Consider the following 24,510-nt stretch of genomic DNA (forward strand, 5'->3'; position numbering starts at 1 on the left):
AGAATTCTTGTCAAAAGTACCTGAATAATGCATATGCTCACCTATTTGGTGAAAAAAATTAAAATTTTATTAGGAAATATAGAAAATTAATGAAACTGAATGGAAATGGTACAAGTTACATTAAGTTATGAGTACACATGCTCACACACAAAAATCACCACAGATGTCCACAATGTTCTTTTCAACTATTGCATAAAATTACACTAAAAATACATTTCACATATAAACTGCTTAATTTGGTCTGAAAATAGCTGTAATATCTGCACAATTCATTAAGTTCACAAGCCTTGATGGTGGACCAGCCAGGTTTCCATGCCTTCTACATAAAAGGAACTAATTATACTGCTCTTTCTCTGGAACATCCTTATCATGTGGAAGCCAAAATTTTTGGTACTGGTGCTGCCATCTGGAAAGTAGGAGTAGTAGATCTTTGCACCGCTAGGTGGCGAGAGCTGCATAACTGATGAGTCAGTGTGCAGAGTGGCATTCATCTGGGAGGAAGTGTTGCATGTCCACAGTGATTTCTGTAATACTCTGTGTTTGCTGTGTAGCAATTTTATGATGGATCTGCGAAAAGAAACAGACCTTCGTCAGACCGTGTCTGATGGTCCAACCTTCTTGTCACATGTTGTCACCAGCGACGAGAGCTGGATTTATGGTTATGACCCAGAGACAAAGTGAAGAGCCCGTACTCTCCAAGACCCAAGAATACGAGGCAGGTGAAGAGCAAAGTGAAGAGCATGATCATCTTTTTATTTGATACCAAGGGAATTGTGCACAAAGAATTCATCCCACCCAACCAAACAGTGAATTCCGCATTCTACTGTGATGTTTTGTGACAGCTCTGTGAAAATGTGTGGTGATGACGGCCAAAACTTTGGTGCCAAGGGAATTGGCTGCTACATCACGACAAGGTGCCCTGTCACACATCCTTCCTCATCAGGACCTTTTTGGCAAAAAACAACATGGCGGTTTACCCCACCCACCATACTCACCAGATTTGGCACCTTGCAAATTCGCGCTACTCCCAAAACTGAACCTCAAGTTGAAAGGCCATGGTTCGACACTCTAGAGAGGATTCAAGAAGCATTGCTTGCGGTGATAAGCCCCCTCAAAGAACAGGACTTCCAGAAAACGTTTGACCAGTGGCAGAAGTGCTGGGACCGGTGTATATGTGTGGATGGGAACTTCTTCGACGGTGATGGTGACCATTAGTCCGAAGTTAAGGTTTTCAACAGATGGCAGCACCAGTCCCAAAAATTTTGAATAGCACCTCATATACTCTAAGTACCACTACAACTTTATTATAGGGTTCACGCAACTCTCAAGAATTTATGAATACATAGGATCTGACCAATTATTTTTCAAGATGAATCATTCATTGCTTCCCTACACAAAGCCAGTATGTTTATCGCATGCTTGCACCAAAGATCACATATGCAATTCCATGGGCTAGACATGTCAGTCGTACACCCTCAGATCTGTTGACCATTGTTATTACAGTTTATAAAATCTTCCTTTCTCATTATTAATTAGTCCATTTCACATCAAAGTTTTCAAGAACAGAATTTCAGGACATTGTCAAATGAAATAGGCCCAGTTAATATCTATCAGGATACCTAAATTTCCATTGTGACACATTTGATTTAGCCATGTACCCTACACAAATACACTATTTATCCCCACAATTATCCTCATTTCCTGTTGCTTCTTAACACATTGGAGCCGACGGACATAATAGATATTTTCACTATGTTTTAACCATAAAATCCGACGTATGTATGTCATATATTCTTCACTTCTGACTTATTTGTTTGTGATTTAAATATGTGATTTACATTTGTAAATGGCGAGACTAATTTTTTGGCTTCTCATAAGTGCATTGTTGATGGCTAGCAGGTGCCAGTCTCTCATGAATGGTACCAGTGTTACGTGAACTGCGCACACGCTCGGAATATTGTTGAAGGTTGTTTTGCTCTATGTCTTCTGTGGGGTTGTGGTATTGTATGCATCCTTCCCATGTGTAACAACATATAAATAGTGAATATAGAAAACAAACATCACTTCTCAAACTTAGAGATTGAAGAACTCTTGAACAATGACTCAGAACTTGACAATCTTTCGGGCTACATGGGCAATTTTTCAGAAGACAACGATGACCCATGTGAGCTGGAGAGTGAAATCTGTGCTGCTGATAGAAACGATGGTAGTGAGTATGAAGAAGCTAATGCACAAGTTTCTGTTAGTCAGGTTTGTCATTCATTTCAATAGCCTGTCCTTCATAATGAATGGTCTCATTTTGATGGACTCCCTGAATTACCTCTGTTTGAAGAAACGAGTGGAATTCAGGTTCCTTTTCATACATTATCAACAGAACTAGACTGTTTGTTGCAATTTTTTGATCACAGCATGTTTCTAAAAGTAAAGTCAGAGACAAATATGTATGCTACTGATAATATTTCTGAACTTCACCATCAGAACAGAATCAAACCAAAATCTTTATAGTAGAAGTGGAGAGCAGTGAGGATACATGAAGTATATCAATTTTTTGCAATTGTTTTGCATATGTGTATTGTAAAGAAACCTAAACATAGGGGTATTGGTCTGAAGACCCGGTGCTTGGTTCATCATTTGCTTCTCAGCTAATGTTATGCAAGAGATTTTTTGCCATATTAAGGATACTGCATGTTAACAACAATAATGCGCTATGAATACCTTAATAACAACCAGGCCATGATCATCTGCATAAAATAAGACCTGTTTGGGACCTTTACACAGAAAGATGCAGAAAAGTCTTTTATCCATTACAAAATCTGACTGTGGATGAAGCACTATGTCCTTATTGAGGAAGAACTGGATTCCGTGTAGATATGAAACACAAACCAGAGAAATATGAGATAAAACTGTATGTTATAAGTGATGCTCAAACAAGCTCTATGTGCAATGCTGAAGTTTATACTGGAGGGAAAGGAAATGTTGACAATTCTGTCAAATCCCTGCTCCTGAGGCTATGTTCCTCTTACTTGGGAAAATGACATATGGTATACATGACCAGGTTTTATACAAGTCCTGCAGTCCTTCAAGAGCGATGGGAAATAAATGCATTGGAAGTTGGAACTGTGATGAAGAACAGGATAGGTTTGCTTAGAAACCTAATAAATCAAAAACTAAAGAAAGGAGAAAGGATCTTTTGTCGCAAAGGACACCTTTACTGCTTGAAATAGAAAGACAAACATGATGTACACATGTTGTCAACACAGCATAAGATGACTGCTTCACATGTCAGTGTAAAAACCGGGAGTGGATATGTTGAGGTAGTAAAGCCAGGCATTATACTAGACTACAACTTGTCTAAAACAGGTGTTGACAGAGGAGGCCAGCTGATGAGTTACTATCCTTTCCAGTGAGAGACTGTAAAATGGGGGAAAAAGATTTTCTTCCATAGTTTTATGACGGCAGTTGTGAATGTCACCATTGTTCACAATATCAAAATGTCAAAAAAGTGTGTATTATCAGATTTTATCTGTAAATCAGCAAAGCAATTGGTTCAACAAGGACGAGCAGAACTAAATAAAGACTCACATTCAGCATCTGGAACTGCAAGTGCAAACAGACTCACAGTATGTCATTTTCCTGAGAACTGCCACCAACAGAAAAGGAAACAAACCCCTCGAAGATGCAAGGCCTGTTGGGAACAAGGGAAAGATGCAGGAAAGGTAGTGATGAAAGAGACCAAATACTTCTGTAGGCCATGTAACACAGGCCTTTGTGTTTTTGAGTGTTTTGAAAGATTGATTCTCTAATTTGTAAACATGAAAAAAAAACATTTCACAATAAAACACTGTACCTATAAATGAAGCATTTAGTATTTCCTGCTGACAAGTTATGTTAAATCAATAGCCTACCATTCCCTATGACTTATGAAAATTTTTTCCACTTTGGGGCCGGCCGGTGTGGCCGAGCGATTCTAGGCGCTCAGTCCGGAACCGCGTGACTGCTACGGTCACAGGTTCGAATCCTGCATCGGGCATGGATGTGTGTGATGTCCTTAGGTTAGTTAGGTTTAAGTAGTTCTAAGTTCTAGGGGACTGATGACCACAGATGTTAAGTCCCATAGTGCTCAGAGCCATTTGAACCATCCACTTTGGGGAAAAATAAAAATGCTGAAAAACAGTATCTTTAGAGTAATACCTACAAATCCCTGTATAATTTATTTGTGCTAAAAGTATACATATTCATAAAGAGGAAGTATGGAAGGTTAAGCTGATATACTGTCTAAAGAGGATAAGTGGATTAGTAAATTTATTAAAAAATTCTAAATTGTAGCAGATTTCCTCAAGATCTGAGTATTAACTGGAATGCCAACCCGTTAGGCTCCAATGTGGTAATATGGAACACCTTCTTAAGATTACCATATAATGAAGCTGCACTTAACATAGACTATCTATGATGCAGCCTAGTGGCCATTATTATCAAAATTTAACATAAAAATTTCTTTTTTTTAATACTGTGGAACAGGCCCTCTTGTAAGTGTAAAATACATAGACATAATTATGTCATTTGAGCTGACTGTTTCATTGGACAGCTGAGGTTAATTAAGTCAAGATTCACCTCTCAAACCCAATGCTTCCTCATGACAAATTCCCAGTGGCACCCAGTCAAACATGTGGCACTTCAGTTGACAATATCATTAAGAATTAAGAATGGCTGACAGAATGTTGACAGTTTGAAGCGAGTTTAGTTTTGGAGAGAGCCAATTTCTTCCGTATTTCATTTACTCCAACCTGGGACACATATACATTTATGCTACTTGTCACTACCTGAGAATTCTTGAAATACTGAAGCAGGAGAAAGCCCTGTACAGATATCTTTACTTGTTAAGATACTGTTGTGATGTAAAAGATGTTTTACGATCCATAGCATCTGGGAGATAGTTACTGATTCATGATTTCATAACAAGGTCATGCAACGACCATGAGAATTTTAACAGAAAATTCTGACCTTACCTGCTACTGAAAGTGATGTTTTAATATAAATAAGCTGTGAGGACAGCAGATACGCTGGACTTTGCAGCAGGTCTTGATTTTATGAACTTTCAGTATGCTGTATGTAGGTTGTGTCTAGCATAGAATCAATGTTTTTAACCTCAAGAACACTGTGCTAACTTTGAGGGCCATGAAAAAATGGTCAAATTATGCAGCTTTTTTCTCCATAATTTCTTTTCTGTGCCTCCTGTGACAAGAAGCCTTCAGCCCTTTGTTATAGAGCATGGATATTGCATAAATACCAAGATACAAAGCTTCAAAGGAATGACAAAATTCTTAAAAAGTTTGTGTGTGTGTGTGTGTGTGTGTGTGTGTGTGTGTGTGTGTGTTCCCTCTCTCTAACCCTGTTCTCAATAGGATGTTCATTTTGCTAAGGCTGTATAAAAATGGCAAGAAACTCATGTTTCTAATGGTAGGTGCTTCTAAATGTCAAAATTTAGTAACCCCAAAAGCACCCCTCTGCCTCTCCTTATATAATGTCATTTCTTACCAGCTAAATGTACTATATTTAAAAAATGAAAGCTACTGTTAATGGGAAAAATAACATATAACACAATACAGATTCACACAAAGAAGTTACTGCCTTGAGCCCTATGTGGTTAATCAAATTGAGCCATATAGTGTCACAAGAAACCTTTCCCTTGCTTCAGAAATTTGATGTGCTGTTACATCCAGCTGCTTGAAAATGCAGATGGGGTAAAAGTCAGACAGGGAAGTGTTTTTCATGTAAAGGGTGCTAACATTCTTCTTCTGTTTCCCAAAGGGGACTGAGGTAGTGCCACACTTGCTTGCTGTGTGAAATGAAAGAACAACCAGAGGATTAAATTTTTATGATGTAGATGCATACAGAATACTGACAGAATTATCCCACCCACTCTTCAGGAAACAGATGTTATTTTGAGAAGAGGTCAGTGTTGTCAGCAATATAAGGATACCAATGCCAACTTATGGATCATCTATTGTCTGCTTAACCACAATGTTCTTTGCAGCCATTTCAGCCATCAAAATTGAAATGAGTTTGCTTTTGGTAGTTTCATCTGATACATATAATTCTTGTGACACTGTAATGGATGAGTGAAGTAAAGCATGTTACTTTGGTTCTTTGGTAACAGATGTCGCTAGGATATCCATCAGAAACTACTATGATATTACATCCACAGTGTTTTTGCAAATAATCTACATAGGTTTTTGCACACTGATTTGAACATAGCTGTTGAGTCATATACAACAGTATGTAGAAGGTGTCCACCATCAATTATGGCACATTTGGCCTTGGGCATACTTTTCTCAGTCAACAGATACATTGGAGAATGTGCTGTTTCAAATATCAACAATTCTCTCAGGTTGTCTCAGACTGATTGGCAATGCAGACTCATTGGAAGAGAGTAAGGGGAAGGACTTCTTTATCTGGGATTTTTAGACACATGAAACTGAAGTTAGAGCAGGGCCAGTTTAAGAAAATTTTTCCACACTCTTGGTAAAACCTTTAAAAATAAATTTCACATACCTAGTACCTCCAGCTGATATTGTTAAGTTGGTTTAGATATGGTTCCCACTTCTCTTTTGCAAGCAACCCCTTTCATATTATACTCACTCATAATATCACTTTACAGTGATACTCATAGGGTCTTGCTCCTCCTCCTCATGTCGTGTATCCCTTTCAATACAAATTATTATGAGATGGTAATAATTTCTGTCAGAGTGCAGGCAATATATGTCTATTAACTTTGAACCTGGCTGACTATCATCAATAGGAGGTGGCTGTACACCATTGCTCTATAGCCCAACAACTCAACATAATGATGACTTTTATCTAAACATTACACTAGCAGTCATATTCATCAGTGAGTAAATTAATAAAAAATGACCTGAGGTTGAATTTGTTAGTTGAAATCCTGAAGAAGAAGAATATTGCTCAAAACAGATTCACTTTTGTGATTGACATAAATCATTTTTATTTTTCAGAAATGCACAATGTATGTGAATGGTTGGCACAAACAAATAACTCACTGAATAACTGGTCAGTATCTATCAGCAGTGCAAAATTTGTAATTATTTTGTGCAGACATAGCATTTACACGCAACAACATGTGCTAAATAGTGCACAGTAGTGCAATAAAATCTTGAATACCTAGCTATCTTTGAATTTTCATTAGCATGAGTTATTCTCAATAGCTCTAGATTTCACAGCCAAGAATGCTATTCCAACGAAATCAGTTCAAGTCCATCACAATATAAATTTATTATAACGAAAAGTCTTTACAACTGCGTTGACATACAATTAAAAACTAAAGTCACTCATACGAGATCTCATGGACAAAACTGCCTTTAAAGACTGAAATCAGAGTCCTCAGATTTGCAGTTTATCACACATGCCCAAGATAGGAAAGCATTGCTACAAAAAAGTAGCATTTGCGGCATACACACCTCCTGTAACCTTACCACCAACCACCTGGATTGACCACCTCCAGATAAAATCAAGATAAAAATAACTCATCAAGACTCCAGGCACAACATGACAGACAAAAGGTCGTGATGTCAGCCCTGCACACTTATTGAAAGATGTGGTCTTTCAGTGCAGATACTTTCATTTTGACCACTGTGATGTGTCGACAGAAGTGCCGACACAGTGTGATTTGAGTGGACCGCAATGCACACTATAAACACACGAAGGATGGCGTGAAGGTCTGAAACAGGATATGTAATGAATGCTATAAAGAAAAGTACGTAGCTGCTGGAATACTTAACTTTAATCCATCATTTGTATACAGTGTTCTTGATGATACAAGTGAGACTCTGTAGATTCATGCAATGTAATGCTAATGGCACCTTGATAGGTCGTAGCCATTGACTTAGCTGAAGGCTATGCTAACTATCTGCTCTGCAAATGAGCGAGGCTTCGTCAGTGTGCATCGCTAGCTACGTCGTCCGTACAACTGGGGCGAGTGCTAGTAAGTCTCTCGAGACCTGCCGTGTGGTGGCGCTCGGTCTGCGATCACTGTCAGTGGCGACACGCGGATCCGACATGTACTAATGGACCGCGGCCGATTTAAAGCTACCACCTAGCAAGTGTGGTGTCTGGCGGTGACACCACACACTGTTCATAATGTTCACAATAATTTCATATAACTATTGACGTTAAAACAAGTAGAAAAACTTCACAGTCAGTGGGGTGATCTCTTAATAAAATCATTGCTGCATTATTTCAACAATTTTGAACAAATCTAAAAGTATAAATCACTAAATCTAGCTCTCGAGTTGATACAGTAACTTGACCTATTATATGATTTACAACTATAATTAAATATACATTGAAAGTTATTAGATGTATTTGGTTTTGGTTTTTGTCTAATTAGGAGTTTTTTTTATTAAATTCAGTGCTATTTTTCCAAATGAAGCGATATTTCTTAGCCAAATACCTTGTTTTTATTTTAATTTTATTATTAGTTTTTACCAAATTTGTTGTTTTTTGCCCTTTGCAATGTTGTCATTTGCCATATTTGGTGCTGTTGTTTTCCAAATTTCATTTTTTTTCAGAATTTGGTGTTTGCTTTCTTAAAATTCCATATTTGCTGCCAAATTCAGATTTTTTTTTTAAATTTGATGTTTGCCAAATTCAGTGTTATTTTTTAAAACATTCTGTGCTTTTTACAGATTCAGTGTTTTCTCAAAATTCGTTGTTTTTCACCAAGTTCGGTTTTTTTTCCAAATTCCATGTTGGTTTCATGCCAAATTTGGTGTCTTTTCAAAATCAGTGTTTTTTTTTCCTTTACAAACTTTTTTTTCAAATTCTGTTTCTGTTATTGCATTTGAGGATGTTTCTGCCAAATTTGGTGCTGTTTTTTTGAAAACTTACACATGACATGAATTAGGTGAACTATCATTTCAAGATTGCATGCTAACCTCAGCCTTGAGAAGATAAGAAGTCAAAAAGTAATACTAACATTCAGTAACTGACAGTTATAAATATTAAGAAACTGCCACGCTCAGATTTATAACATGTTTATTGGTAAAATTACAAATTTCAAAATATCTTGTAAAAATTGGTGATTTCACATTATTTCACTAAAAAAAATTGTTTTTGCATTTTTTTCATGTTCTAATTTTTGCAAAATTTTCTTGTCGCTAGTAATGAACCCTACATCATCAGCCAAACCAGAAATCACCTCCATACCCCATACTGTATCCTCAAGGAATTTCTCGATATCCTAAACCACATACTTTACTTTGCATTTCCTGCAACTCATTTCATTCCTTGTGCAATTTATTTCACTATTTATCCATTCATTAGAATTCAGCATTAATTTATTGTCCTTCTCCACCACTGCAATTCTCTCATTATTCTCATCTAGTTTTACCAGCACATCTTATCACTTTCTTTCAAATGCCTGGCTATTTTCTATCACCGTCCACACCAGTCCTGCTATCTGCCTCCCCAACAATGATTTATTTGAGGTAATCTTTGTGTCCTCCACTTCTCACATAGGCATTTTCCTATTTTACAAGCTTCAATGTCCATGCAAGATTTAATGTAGTCTACTCTACAATTGACATAACTTTTTAAGGTCTATTTTAGCTCACATGCTCTTCTAACCCTTATTACACTCACCTTCAAGTTTCCTCAGCTTATTAACTATTCTGTAACACTTTTTAATGCTATCCTTACACTTCCTGATTTTGGCACCCAATTTCCTCCTGTAACTACCATACATAATCAGTTAAAGCTTCTATGTATCAATTAGGAACTTGTTGAGCACATTGCTTCTCATCCATAAATTGTCTCCACTTTCCTACATGTTCTCTTGTGTCTCCTACTTACTTCCACAGGGCACTCTATGCAGCTCTGATAAAATGTCTGTGTGCCCTATCTGAGGATTTACTCACTACTAGCAATTTCTTCCAAATTATGCAAACAAAGGACTGCACCCAAAAGTTCAAGAACAAATCACAATGACAAAGCATGTACCCACTAACCAATAGTGTGGTACGGATAAAAGTTCACAGATGCCACAACCAAAAGATAATGTTTCTTTATCCTTACCTGATTTTGTTCTGCATAAATCATGTACTCATGGATCATATATGTGATCTGGTTATAGCCTCTACTGTGTCTTACCTCACTCCTGATAATTTCCAACATAAGAAAAATAATCTCACACTGCCAAATAAATGTAATCACAGTAAAGACAATAATAACTATAAAAGACACATGCTGGTGTGATAAATTTAATCCTCAAACAGGCATACCGTTTTTCATAAAACTGGTGGGCACGTGGTGCACTTTGTACACATGTGAACAATAGCAGACTTAATGTTACCAAGGTAAACATGTCTAAGCATAATCAATGTTTAATCTTAGTTTAATTAAACAATGATCAAATAAACTTATATAATATGACCTAAAGGCCTATTTAATTAAATAATAATGAAACAAACTTTCAATATATCACTCTAATGCCATGGACAGGTGTTACTTCACAGTAATGAACCACTTGAAACATTAAGCATTGCAGCTGCATTAGTTTCCAGTCAGCCGCTTACTGAATTACTAATTATCTTGTAGACTACTGCCTTGTTGTGGAAATGTGCTGCTAGCTCATAATCTGCATCATTTCCTTCCACAGAACTTAAATTTTTTTCTCATCTGGTTCATCGTTTATTTTATATTACTGTTTCCTTAGTTGGACATATTGTCGCATAAGAAGCCAAGTAGTGCAGTCACCATAGTCTAGTGGATGGCTGGCCTGAGTAATAAAAAAAAATGAGTGGAAAGATCAACAACGAACTTCAACAGATATCATGTGAAGTCTGTTATGACAAAATACAATGAACCATAATGAACAAAATGGAAAAAAAAGTGTTTATGACACTAAATTGTTGCTTCGAGGTTTGTGAGTTCAAAACTCAACTCAACTGAAAAATTTTAATTTCTATATTCGGTTTGAGTACATTCTAGAAGTATCCACAAATGGCAAGAAGCATTGTACTTGAATGTTCTGTAGCTGTATATAAACCGTATGTGTTCTTGCTGGAGGCAGTTCAGTACATGCTCTTGTATGTGCAAGTGCTTAATAAACCTTCATTAACTGAAGTTAGTGTTCGTCATTCATCTACTTACACCTTCCTCTACATGACATTATTCTGGTGGACGTGCTGGGTATTGGAACTTGTGATACCGCACATTACTGATGACACAGTGGCTTCCATCAGGCCATGACATTTACGTGGCGAGTTCAAGCCATATTCCACAGATCACAGTCTATCAAAGACAGGAGAAGAAGAGGATATCACGATGACAGCAACTGTGTGCCACCACATGAGACATCCTTCCGGGTTCTCTGGTGGCAATGGTCAATATCCAAACAAGTGGCTGAAGTTATATGAGCGTATAGTCAAATTTAACAAATGGGATGACACCGTGTGGTTGGCTGATGTATTTTTCTGCTTGGAAGGCACTGCCAAGCAATGGTATGAGAACAACAAGGAGAAGTTCACAAGCTGGGAAGTATTCCAGGTGGAACTGCAGAAGTATTTCGGTGACACACATTGACAGGCTGAAGATTAATTAAAGTGCAGGGCACAGCTTCCAGGATAAAAGATAGCATCCTACATTCAAGACATCTTGGAGCTGTGTAAAAGAGTGGATCCTCGAATGAAGGAGGAAGATAAAGTTGCACATCTCATGAAAGGTGTTGCTGAGGACATGTATCAAGCCCTACTCCTGAAGAAGGTTTCGACAGCAGACAAGTTCATAAAATGCTGCTAGTATATTGACACAATGCATCAAAACAGAATTACACACAAGAAGTTTAGATGGCTTCCAAATGTCATATTGATGTCTGTGATGGCAGAAGAAACTGATTTTACAAGTGTTCTTCATTAGATAGTCAGAGAGGAAGTTCAGAAGGCACCTGGATTGCATGGCAAGCTGAGAACCAAGATGCTTCAAGAGGTCATAAGGGAGAAAGTGGAACAGACAGTGAACCCAGTCTCTCATCGTTCATTTCCCTTTAAAACAGTAAAAAAAGTTGAGACCCAGGAGAAGTTATGTTCCAGCAAAGTCGCATGAGGAACCTGTTTGGGCACCAAGGAAGACTGATGTCTGGAGGACCCAAGATAACTAACCAGTATGTTTCCACTGCAGATGACCGGGAAATGTGAAGCACTATTGTTGAGAAATGCGGAGGGTATTTGATGATGCCCACGCCAGAAGATAGCCGACCGATCTTAGCCGACGCCAACTCCAAGATGACGAAGATGAACAAGAAGATGTGGCTGCAGGACGACATAGGTCACCATTGCCGCAAGCTAGCCACTGGGGAGGATGCTCCCCAACATGTCAATCAAGGTCTCCATCACCGTTTAGAAGCTCCAGCCAATCACCTAGCTGCCACAACCTAGAGAACTAAAGGGTGCGACCTTTCGTGGAGGTGAGGCCACCAAAGAGAAAATCCTCCACCATTGACAACTACAAAAATGATGGGAAACTATGTCAGGGATAGCCAACCACCCCAAACTCTTGTGGACTCTGGAGCATCATATTCAGTCATTTTGGAGAAGTACCGTCACCAGTTGCAGAAAACCGTATTCGTCGACAACAAAACATCTCTGCTGAAGGTGGCTAATGGGAAATATGCAAACCCTGCAGGAAGATGTACCATTGATGCGGGTATAAGTGGCCATACACAGCCCTTAGAATTCACTGTCTTACAAGAGTGTAGTCATGACATCATTCTCGGATGGGACTTTTTGAAAGCTTCTCAGGCAATAATATATTGTGGTCGCTTGAAGATTATGCTAGACAAGATGAGATACTGTGGACAGGAAGATGCGCATCTGAGTGTGTGGAGACTATGTGTGCTGGATGAAGTGATCATTCCTGCAGTCAGTGCTAGAAATGTAACTGTCACGTGTCATGCCATGCATCAACCCATGGATCTTGTAGTGGAATGTAAGAGAAGCATACCACTGAAGAATAACTTGGTCATCCCAGCCTGTGTCGTCTCATTTAAGAACAGATTCGGTGAATACTGGATAGTTAACTGTCACCGAGAACCACAGATCCTTCCAAGATGCACGTGCATAGCACACGCAGAGCCATTAATTGCAGAACAGCTGAGTGTCATAGAAACCTCCTATGAAGGGTCTGTGGGCGAAACTACCACTACCACTACGAGACAAGATCTAGCTTGACTATCACCAGATCTCACTAAGGAACAACAGAAGAAGCTACATGCCATTCCTCAGGGGTTCTCTGAATGCTTCAATCTACAGGTGAAGAGCAAATTAGACAAATTGGTGGTGAAGAACTGGATTAGCACTGCAGACCATCAGCCAATAAGCCAGAAAGCATACCGTGTGTCAGCAACACAATGTGGAATAATTCGCGGTGAGGTAGAGAAAATGATGAAGAATGACATCATTCAGCCTTTGCAGAGCCCATAATCGTCACCAGTGGTTCTTGTCAGGGAGAAGGATGGTAGTTGGCGTTTTTGTGTTGATTACAGGAAGCTTAATAAAATAACTAAAAAGGATGTTTACCCCCTTCCACGAATTGATGATACACTAGATTGTCTGAAGGGGGCTAAGTTTTTCTCAACCATGGGCATGTACTTGGGATACTGGTAAATCGAAGTAGATGAGGCTGATCATGAGAAAACTGCATTTATCACACCTGAGGGCTTGTATGAGTGTAAGGTAATGCTGTTTGGTTTGTGTAATGGACCACCAACTTTTGAACAAATGATGGATAATCTTCCAAGGCACCTAAAGTGGACAATGTGTCTTTGTTATTTAGCTGACATAATAGTGTTCTCAGAGACATTTGATGAACACATAAAAAGACTGAGGGCCATTCTTAAGTGTATCCAACAAGGCAGACTGAAAGTTAATCCAAGAATGCATCCCTTTGAAGCAAAAGAAATCAAAATACTTGGGCACCTTGTGTCAAACGAAGGTGTGCGGACAGACCCAGAAAAGGTGAGAGCTATAATGGGATTTCCTATTCCTAAAAGTATTAGAGATGTGAGAAGCTTCCTTGGATTGTGTTCTTATTACTGTTGTTTTATCAAAGACTTTTGTAACAAAGCCAGGCCACTCCAAGAGTTGTTAAAAGCTGATGCTAAATTTATCTGTGGTGGTGCTCAACAAGATTCTTTTGATGTGCTGCAAAAAGCTCTGACGACTGAACCTGTACTTGGTCTGTATGATGAGAGAGCACCTACAGAACTTCACACAAATGCCAGTGGGTATGAGGTCGGTACTGTTCTGGTGCAGATTTCGGACGGAAAAGAGAAGGTTATAGCCTATGCTTCTAGGACACTTACAAAAACCAAATGAAACTACTCAACCACAGAAAGAGAATGTCTTGCTGTGATCTGGGCCATGTGCAAATGTTGACAGTATCTCTATGGTAGGCCATTCACAGTTGTTACAGACCGTCATTCACTTTGTTGGTTGATAGGTCTTAAGGTTCCAACAGGACAACTCACCAGGTGGGCACTAAGTTTTCAAGAGTATGACATTACCATAGTGTTCAAAAGTGGAAAAAAACACCAAGATGCTGACTGTCTCTCAAGAAACGCTGTGCAAGACCATCAAGACTTTGAAAAAGGTAGTGACTGTCTCACTGCACTCCAGGATCTCTTTGCTGAGCAGAAAAAGGACACCAAGATATCTCAAATTATGCTTGCCTTAAATTGGTCAGAGACTGTGAAAGGACAATTTAAGGTAGTTAATGGATTACTTCGCAAGAAAAACTTTGATCCATTTGCAAAGAGGTGGCTACCAATGATTCCTAAACACATGCGCTTAGATGTTCCAGAGAAATTCCATGACACACTGGAGGCCAGACATTTAGGATTTATTAAGACATATAATAGAATCCACAAGAGATTTTTCTGGCCGGGTTTATTTAGGAGTGACCGTCACTATGTGTCGCACTGTTGAGAGTGCCAGAGGAGAAGGGCAGTTCCTCAGAGACCACCTGGCTGACTCATACCAATCGTACAAGCCGAAGTGCATTTCCAGTGTGTTGGGATTGACCTCCTCAGATGATTTCCAACGTGTGCTAGTGGCAATAGAGGGATAACTGTTTGCACTGATTATCTGACACTCTATGCCATTACAAAACTCGTGAAAATAGCCAAAGCATTCGAGGTAGCCAAATTCATTGTATAAGACATTGTATTAAAACATGGTGCCCCAAGGTCTTTAATTGCGGATCAGGGGAAAGCTTTTCAGTCAAAACTTGTAACAGATATAAACCGTCAGCGCAACATTACACATCACATGATGACTACCTATCATCCACAAACCAATGGGCTTACTGAATGCCTTAATAAGACTTTGGCCGATATGCTATCAATGTTCATCAATGTTGAGCAGAGCAACTGGGATGAGGTGCTACCTCTTGTGATGTTTGCCTATAACACCACGAAACAAGACACCACAGGATTAAGCCATTTTTCCTGGTGCATGGGCATGAGGCAACTATGACGATGGACACTGTGCTTCTGTTACATCCTGATAACGTGGACAATGACTGCATTGACCAGGTGTTAACCAGAGTGTGCTCCCTGCCGCCGTTGGATAAGCAGCTGCAGCAGCAAGTCGTATACTCCTAGCTCACTCATTTGTTACATAGTTTAATTCTTAATTTCTTTGCGTGTTTTTGGTACTTGCATTGTTTTTCATAAATTTCGGGTGTATTATAGTATTTGAGAGTTGTAGCATTGTGTTTTAGTACCTGAATAGTGTAAATTCGCGTAGTCGTTTGTCTTCTGTTTTTGTTTTGAACGGCCAGTGTCGGTTGGTCACAGTCAGTGTGCTCCCTGCCACCGTTGGATAAGCAGCTGCAGCAGCAAGTCGTATACTCCTAGCTCACTCATTTGTTACATAGTTTAATTCTTAATTTCTTTGCGTGTTTTTGGTACTAGCATTGTTTAATTCATAAATTTCGGGCATATTATAGTATTTGAGAGTTGTAGCATCGCGTTTTAGTACCTGAATAGTGTAAAATCGCGTAGTCTCCTTCCGCCGCCGAGCAGTGTGTCAGCAGTGTGCAAGTAGCAGCATTACTGCATTTACTAGGCAATCTTGTATTTTAATAACCGTTTAAATTTTGTCGATTTGTTTGCGCTCTCTGTAGATTAGTTCAGAAGTTCTTTGCACAACAGTTTTTAGCATGGATAGGGACTGCAACTGCTGCGTTCGGATGCAGGCTGAGTTGGCATCACTTTGCTCCCAGCTTCAGGCAGTGTTGGCTTCAGTCACACAGCTTGAGACTGTGGGGGTCCGGATGGGGGTTTGTCGGGGACGGCCAGCTCGTCCCACGCATACCCCGATCGGACTACGACTGTGGTTGCCCGGGATACTGCCCTCATTGAGGCTGATCCCTCACCTGTGGTAGAGTGGGAGGTCGTCTCAAGGTGTGGTAGGGGGCGAAAGACATTCCAGAGGGCTGAACGGAAGGCCTCTCCCGTTTGTCTGACGAACCGGTTTCAGGCTCTGTCTCAGGCTGATACTGATCTTCGGCCTGACATGGCTGCTTGTCCTGTTCCAGAGGTTGCCCCTCAGTCTGCAAGATCCGGGCGGTCGCAGAGGGTGGGCTTACTGGTAGTTGGGAGCTCCAACGTCTGGCGCGTAATGGGGCCCCTTAGGGAAATGGCAGCAAGAGAGGGGAAGAAAACCAATGTGCACTCCGTAGTGCATACCGGGGGGAGTCATTCCAGATGTGGAAAGGGTCCTTCCAGATGCCATGAAGGGTACAGGGTGCACCCATCTGCAGGTGGTCGCTCATGTCGGCACCAATGATGTGTGTCGCTATGGATCGGATGAAATCCTCTCTGGCTTCCGGTGGCTATCTGATTTGGTGGAGACTGCCAGTCTCACTAGCGGGATGAAAGCAGAGCTCACCATCTGCAGCATCGTCGACAGGACTGACTGCGGACCTTTGGTACAGAGCTGAGTGGAGGGTCTGAATCAGAGGCTGAGATGGTTCTGCGACCATGTGGGCTGCAGATTCCTCGACTTGCGCTATAGGGTGGTGGGGTTTCGGGTTCCGCTGGATAGGTCAGGAGTCCACTACACGCAACAAGCGGCTACACGGGTAGTAGGGGTTGTGTGGCGTGGGCTGGGCGGTTTTTTAGGTTAGATGGCCTTGGGCAAGTACAGAAAGGGCAACAGCCTCAACGGGTGCGGGGCAAAGTCAGGACATGCGGGGACCAAGCAGGAATCGGTATTGTAATTGTCAACTGTCGAAGCTGCGTTGGTAAAGTACCGGAACTTCAAGCGCTGATAGAAAGCACCGAAGCTGAAATCGTTATAGGTACAGAAAGGTGGCTGAAGCCAGAGATAAATTCTGCCGAAATTTTTACAAAGGTACAGACGGTGTTTAGAAAGGATAGATTGCATGCAACCGGTGGTGGGGTGTTCGCTGCTGTTAGTAGTAGTTTATCCTGTAGTGAAGTAGAAGTGGATAGTTCCTGTGAATTATTATGGGTGGAGGTTACACTCAACAACCGAGCTAGGTTCATAATTGGCTCCTTTTACCGACCTCCTGACTCAGCAGCATTAGTGGCAGAACAACTGAGAGAAAATTTGGAATACATTTCACATAAATTTTCTCAGCATGTTATAGTCTTAGGTGGAGATTTCAATTTACCAGATATAGACTGGGACACTCAGATGTTTAGGACGGGTGGTAGGGACAGAGCATTGAGTGACATTATACTGAGTGCACTACCCGAAAATTACCTCGAGCAATTAAACAGAGAACCGACTCATGGAGATAACATCTTGGACCTACTGATAACAAACAGACCCGAACTTTTAGACTCTGTATGTGCAGAACAGGGAATCAGTGATCACAAGGCCGTTGCAGCATCCCTGAATATGGAAGTTAATAGGAATACAAAAAAAGAGAGGAAGGTTTATCTGTTTAGCAAGAGTAATAGAAGGCAGATTTCAGGCTACCTAACAGATCAAAACGAAAATTTCTGTTCCGACACTGACAATGTTGAGTGTTTATGGAAAAAGTTTAAGGCAATCGTAAAATGCGTTTTAGACAGGTACGTGCCAAGTAAAACTGTGAGGGACGGGAAAAACCCACCGTGGTACAACAACAAAGTTAGGAAACTACTGCAAAAGCAAAGAGAGCTTCACTCCAACTTTAAATGCAGCCAAAACCTCTCAGACAAACAGAAGCTAAATGATGTCAAAGTTAGCGTAAGGAGGGCTATGCGTGAAGCGTTCAGTGAATTCGAAAGTAAAATTCTATGTACCGACTTGACAGAAAATCCTAGGAAGTTCTGGTCTTACGTTAAATCAGTAAGTGGCTCAAAACAGCATATCCAGACACTCCGGGATGATGATGGCATTGAAACAGAGGATGACACGCGTAAAGCTGAAATACTAAACACCTTTTTCCAAAGCTGTTTCACAGAGGAAGACCACACTGCAGTTCCTTCTCTAAATCCTCACACAAACGAAAAAATGGCTGACATCGAAATAAGTGTCCAAGGAATAGAAAAGCAACTGGAATCACTCAACAGAGGAAAGTCCACTGGACCTGACGGGATACCAATTCGACTCTACACAGAGTACGCGAAAGAACTTGCCCCCCCTTCTAACAGCCGTGTACCGCAAGTCTCTAGAGGAACGGAGGGTTCCAAATGATTGGAAAAGAGCACAGGTAGTCCCAGTCTTCCAGAAGGGTCGTCGAGCAGATGCGCAAAACTATAGACCTATATCTCTGACGTCGATCTGTTGTAGAATTTTAGAACATGTTTTTTGCTCGAGTATCATGTCGTTTTTGGAAACCCAGAATCTACTTGGTAGGAATCAACATGGATTCTGTAAACAGTGATCGTGTGAGACCCAACTCGCTTTATTTGTTCACGAGACCCAGAAAATATTAGATACTGGCTCCCAGGTAGATGCTATTTTTCTTGACTTCCGGAAGGCATTCGATACAGTTCCGCACCGTCGCCTGATAAACAAAGTAAGAGCCTACGGAATATCAGACCAGCTGTGTGGCTGGATTGAAGAGTTTTTAGCAAACAGAACACAGCATGTTGTTATCAATGGAGAGACGTCTACAGACGTTAAAGTAACCTCTGGCATGCCGCAGGGGAGTGTTATGGGACCATTGCTTTTCGCAATATATATAAATGACGTAGTAGATAGTGTCGGAAGTTCCATGCGGCTTTTCGCGGATGATACTGTAGTATACAGAGAAGTTGCAGCATTAGAAAATTGTAGCGAAATGCAGGAAGATCTGCAGCGGATAGGCACTTGGTGCAGGGAGTGGCAACTGTCCCTTAACATAGACAAATGTAATGTATTGCGAATACACAGAAAGAAGGATCCTTTATTGTATGATTATATGATAGCGGAACAAACACTGGTAGCAGTTACTTCTGTAAAATATCTGGGAGTATGCGTGCAGAACGATTTGAAGTGGAATGATCATATAAAATTAATTGTTGGTAAGGCGGGTACCAGGTTGAGATTCATTGGGAGAGTGCTTAGAAAATGTAGTCCATCAACAAAGGAGGTGGCTTACAAAACACTCGTTTGACCTATACTTGAGTATTGCTCATCAGTGTGGGATCCGTACCAGATCGGGTTGACGGAGGAGATAGAGAAGATCCAAAGAAGAGCGGCGCGTTTCGTCACAGGGTTATTTGGTAACCGTGATAGCGTTACGGAGATGTTTAATACACTCAAGTGGCAGACTCTGCAAGAGAGGCGCTCTGCATCGCGGTGTAGCTTGCTCGCCAGGTTTCGAGAGGGTGCGTTTCTGGATGAGGTATCGAATATACTGCTTCCCCTCTACTTATACCTCCCGAGGAGATCACAAATGTAAAATTAGAGAGATTAGAGCGCGCACGGAGGCTTTCAGACAGTCGTTCTTCCCGCGAACCATACGCGACTGGAACAGGAAAGGGGGGTAATGACAGTGGCATGTAGGGTGCCCCCCGCAACACACCGTTGGGTGGCTTGCGGAGTATAAATGTAGATGTAGATGTAGATGTAGATGTAGATGTAGATGTAGACCTGAGGAAGCTCAACAGTTTGCATGACTTCCCACGCTACAGGCTCAAGAAAACGATCGCCGTAGGTGTGACGCAAGCCACTGCCCTGTTTTCTACCAGCCTTGTGACCTCATCTTGATCTTCACTCCTTTTCAGAAGCTTGGTCTCTCTGAGAAGCTCCTCACGTGCTACTTTGGACCTTATAAAGTTGCAAGACAGTTGTCTGATGTTACTTATGAATTTGAAGATTTTGACCCTGACACAAGATAACGAAAGATCAGAGATACGGTCCACATCCTTCGAATGTAGCTCTATAAGGGTCCTGCAACCCAGGGTACAATCAAAGCTCCAGCAACAGGCAACAAGCAGAAAGGCAATGAAGAATGTAGTGGCAAGGGATTTTCTAAGATCACTGCCAGGATGAACATCAGTCATCGGGAGTTGGAGTATGCAGGACCGGTGACTTGTTCCCGGATTAGGAGGACATAACATCGAGACACTGTTCTCGTAATGAGGGAGCAATCTCACAGAAGAAGCCAAGTAAAGCAGTTGCCGTAGTCTAGTGGAGCCAGCATTGTAGCTCAGCGTGTTCGGTCAGAGGGTTATCTGCCCTCTGTAATAAAAAAACTGAGTTAATCGATCAACAACAAACTTGAACAGATGTCTTATGATGTCTGCCCCAAGCAGATGCAACGGACAAAAGCGAATGTTGCATTGAGGGTTGTGAGTTCAAAACTCACCTTAACTGAAAAATTTCAATTTTTATATTTGATTCAAGTACATTCTAGAAGTATCCACAAATCGCAAAAGCATTGTACTGGAATGTTCTGTAGCTTTATATATACCATATGTGTTCTGGCCAGAGGCAGTTCGTTCCGTGCTCTTGTATGTGCAAGTGCTGAATAAACCTTTGTTATTCATCTACTTACACCTTCTTCTATGTGACAATACTGCAACACAGTTTATGACTGTGTTATCTGAAGCAGTAATGAAGGAATATTTATGGGATCATAACTGCGTAACAACTGTGTAACAACTATGGAACAGCTCAAAATAATTTTATTTATGGTTGGCATACTTTGCACATAGGCACACGCACTTGAGGGTTAACTAAAAATCCTCATCATTCAGCCATCTTATGGAGCTGATTAATTTCCATGCTTATGGGGTATGATGTTTAGCATCCCATAAAAACTTTCCTTACATTGTACTTTCTTTACCCACTTTGTCTCTTTTTGAGTGGCTATAACACCAGGGACAAAGTCTTTCTCTTAAGGTAACATGACACTGTACCATACATCATTGCTGAGTCAGTAATGGAGACAAAAATTTGCAGTTACAGGTATTAAGGTCAGGTTATGCATTATTAGGAATTATTAATTAATACAAGACAAATTAGTTTCCTCATGTGTATTGTCCGTATCATATACAGCGTGACAGTTACCGGTCTAAATGAAAGAATCTGAAATTAGTTACAAACTACAGTGTGCACGCACTTTATTCAACATGTAAACATCACTACAGATATTCAGATTTAGGGTATGACATGTTCAATATGCCTGCCATCATTGGCGATGATGTGGTGCAAACAAATAGTGAAATTCTGCGTGACCCACGGAAGTGTCGGAACATCAATGCTGACGATTACCTCCTGAATGGCTGTTTTCAGCTCAGCAATGGTTTTGGGGTTATTGCTGTACACCTTGTGTTTAATATAACCCCACGAAAAAGAGTTGCAAGCGTTCAGATCTGGAGAATATGGTGGCCAATGGATGCCCATGCCAGTGGCCTCTGGGTATCCCAGAACCAGAATGCGGTCCCCAAAGTGCTCCTCCAGGACATCAAACACTATGCTGTTTTGATGGGGTCGAGCTCCATCTTGCATGAACCACATCTTGTAGAAAACAGGGATGCTTTTGATAATGAGGGTGAAATCATCTTCCAAAACATTCACGTAACATTTGGTAGTCCCTGTGCCATTCAGGAACACCGCACTGGTTATTCCGTGACTGGACATTGCACACGACACAGTCACCTGTTGAGGGTGAAAAGACCTCTCTATCATGAAATTCAGATTCTCAGTCCACTAAATATGCAAATTTTGCGTATTGATGAAACCATCCAAATGAAGGTGGGCTTTGTCGCTAGAGCATGGTATGCATGTGCATACTAATTCCCATCATGCCCCATGGTGAACCATGCCGTTTGAACATCCTAACACAAACTGTTCAGAAGCTTTGATGATAAAGTTCAATAATTGCCACTCTGTACATTAACACCCATTCTATAACAGAAGTACATTGCAGATGAGGTAGCAGTAACAGAGTAGTAGTAGAAGTAGTAGTAGTAGTAGTTTTATTCTTCCTTAGACCACTTTTCCAAGGATATTGGACATGTTTTAGTATTAAAATTTAAGAATAATAAAATTGAAGTAATTCTCATAGGCATTTACGTACTTACAGATGTAGTATGACAAAGATGGGTAGTCGGTTAGGGAAGTCATGGAAAACATAAATCAGGATGGGTGGATGAAGACTGGAGCCTTCATAGTCCTAAATACATGGCCACTCTATTTGAATCTGTGATACCTCATTTGGTTTATCCATATTGTACTATGCTATTTTACAAATAAGTTATTTAATAATGTAAAAGTCTAATACTACATTATTCATTCATTTCTCACTCCTTGTCGCTTCACGCTCTACACGTACCATACACACATTGTTTCAAAACCCTACACATACCATCAGCTGATGCCAGGACCTTTTTGTGGACTGCAACTTATCATTTGCTAGCCTGATGAACTGAGTCAGCATCCCTATGTAATGAGTAGATTAGATTAGATTAATACTAGTTCCATGGATCATGAATACAATATTTCGTAATGATGTGGAACGAGTAAAATTTTCCAATACATGACATAATAAAGTTAATTTAACAACATACTTAAGTTAATATAAAAACTTTTTTATTTTTTTTAATAATTTTTTTTTCTTTTTTTTCTGAATTTATCTCTAAAAATTCCTCTATGGAGTAGAAGGAGTTGTCATTCAGAAATTCTTTTAATTTCTTCTTAAATACTTGTTGGTTATCTGTCAGACTTTTGATACTATTTGGTAAGTGACCAAAGAATTAAGTGAGATGTTGAGCTCAGAAGGAGAGTAAGATGTTAGTATTATACATAGCTTTGGTAATAATTTTTTCCAGAAAAGAAAAAAAGAAGGGAAAAATAGTGAGAAAGTGTTATGAGGAATTTTGGGTATTATTATTATTATTATTATTATTATTATTATTATTATTATTAATATCTGTTACATTTTTTTATGAAACTACTATACTGTGTTATCTATGTAATCCTTCAATGTATGGCATGTACTGCTTAACAGGTACTTATTAATTGCCTTTTTAAATACCTTTGTTTTGGCAATTTCTATTATCTTCTTTGTCAGTTTAATATATAGTTTTACTCCATAGTAAAAAATATCGTTTTGACTTTTATGTTTTCTTTCTTGCTGAATGTAAGTTCAGTCTTGCTCTTGTTCCATGGTCATTAATAGAACTGTTTTAGCAGTAATTATCAGTGTTATTTTTGATGTGCTTTTTTACAATAAGCTCAGCTAAGAATTGAGTGCACATATAAATAGTAAATGGCACTGGCTATTAAACACTGATGATAGGAGTCTAAGGGCATAACATTCTGTTTGCAAGTATATTTGTGTGTTCACACTATTTCAACTGAAGGTCAATATTCATTGCTACAAATTTTGCATTTGTTTATGTAGAGGCACCATCTACGTTTAATTTAACAGTGTCATTATTTCTCCTCAGACTGAAATTCCTGGTATTAGCTTTGTTTATGTTCAATGTCTCCTTATTGGTTATTGACCAACTGTAAACTTCATTGTGAGTTTCATTTGCTTTCTCTGCAAGGAGTTCTCTTGTTTTCTCAGTGACTATAATATTGCTGTTGTCAGACTTTTTCCGGATGACTAATAGTACCGGTACTGAGAAAGTCATTGATGTATATAAAGAACAGCATTAGTCCTCACATGCTACCATGAGAAACTCCCATATTAATTTATTTTGGTTCTGATAAATGTTTTGCTTATATTATACTTATTTGAGGCATGTCTTCTCTACTCTTTGTACCATATCTGCCAAATATGATCAGAACCACTCATAAGCTACCCTCTTATTCCTAATGCCTCTAGCTTATTTAGTGGAATGTTATGGTCAACAGTATCAAAAGCCTTAGTGAGATCTAAACATATACCTGTGACACATTCATCTGTGTCAAGATTGTCAAGTATCACTTTTGTGAATTCTACTATGGCTTATTTTGTAATTGTACTGCAGTGGAAACGAAACTGTGATCCACTTAAAAGTCTTATTTACTCAAGTAAATCATTACTCTCTCTTTCATAATT

At 39.8% G+C, this 24,510-nt stretch overlaps 1 protein-coding gene across 1 annotated transcript in view; it reads left to right on the plus strand.

Moving 5' to 3' along the window:
• The window catches only part of LOC126249021 (uncharacterized), a 712,654-nt gene that overhangs the window by 426,461 nt on the left and 261,683 nt on the right, over positions 1–24,510 (plus strand). The gene's annotated exons all lie outside the window — the stretch shown is intronic.

This window comes from Schistocerca nitens, chromosome 3, assembly GCF_023898315.1.
Source record: "Schistocerca nitens isolate TAMUIC-IGC-003100 chromosome 3, iqSchNite1.1, whole genome shotgun sequence".
NCBI lineage: Eukaryota > Metazoa > Arthropoda > Insecta > Orthoptera > Acrididae > Schistocerca > Schistocerca nitens.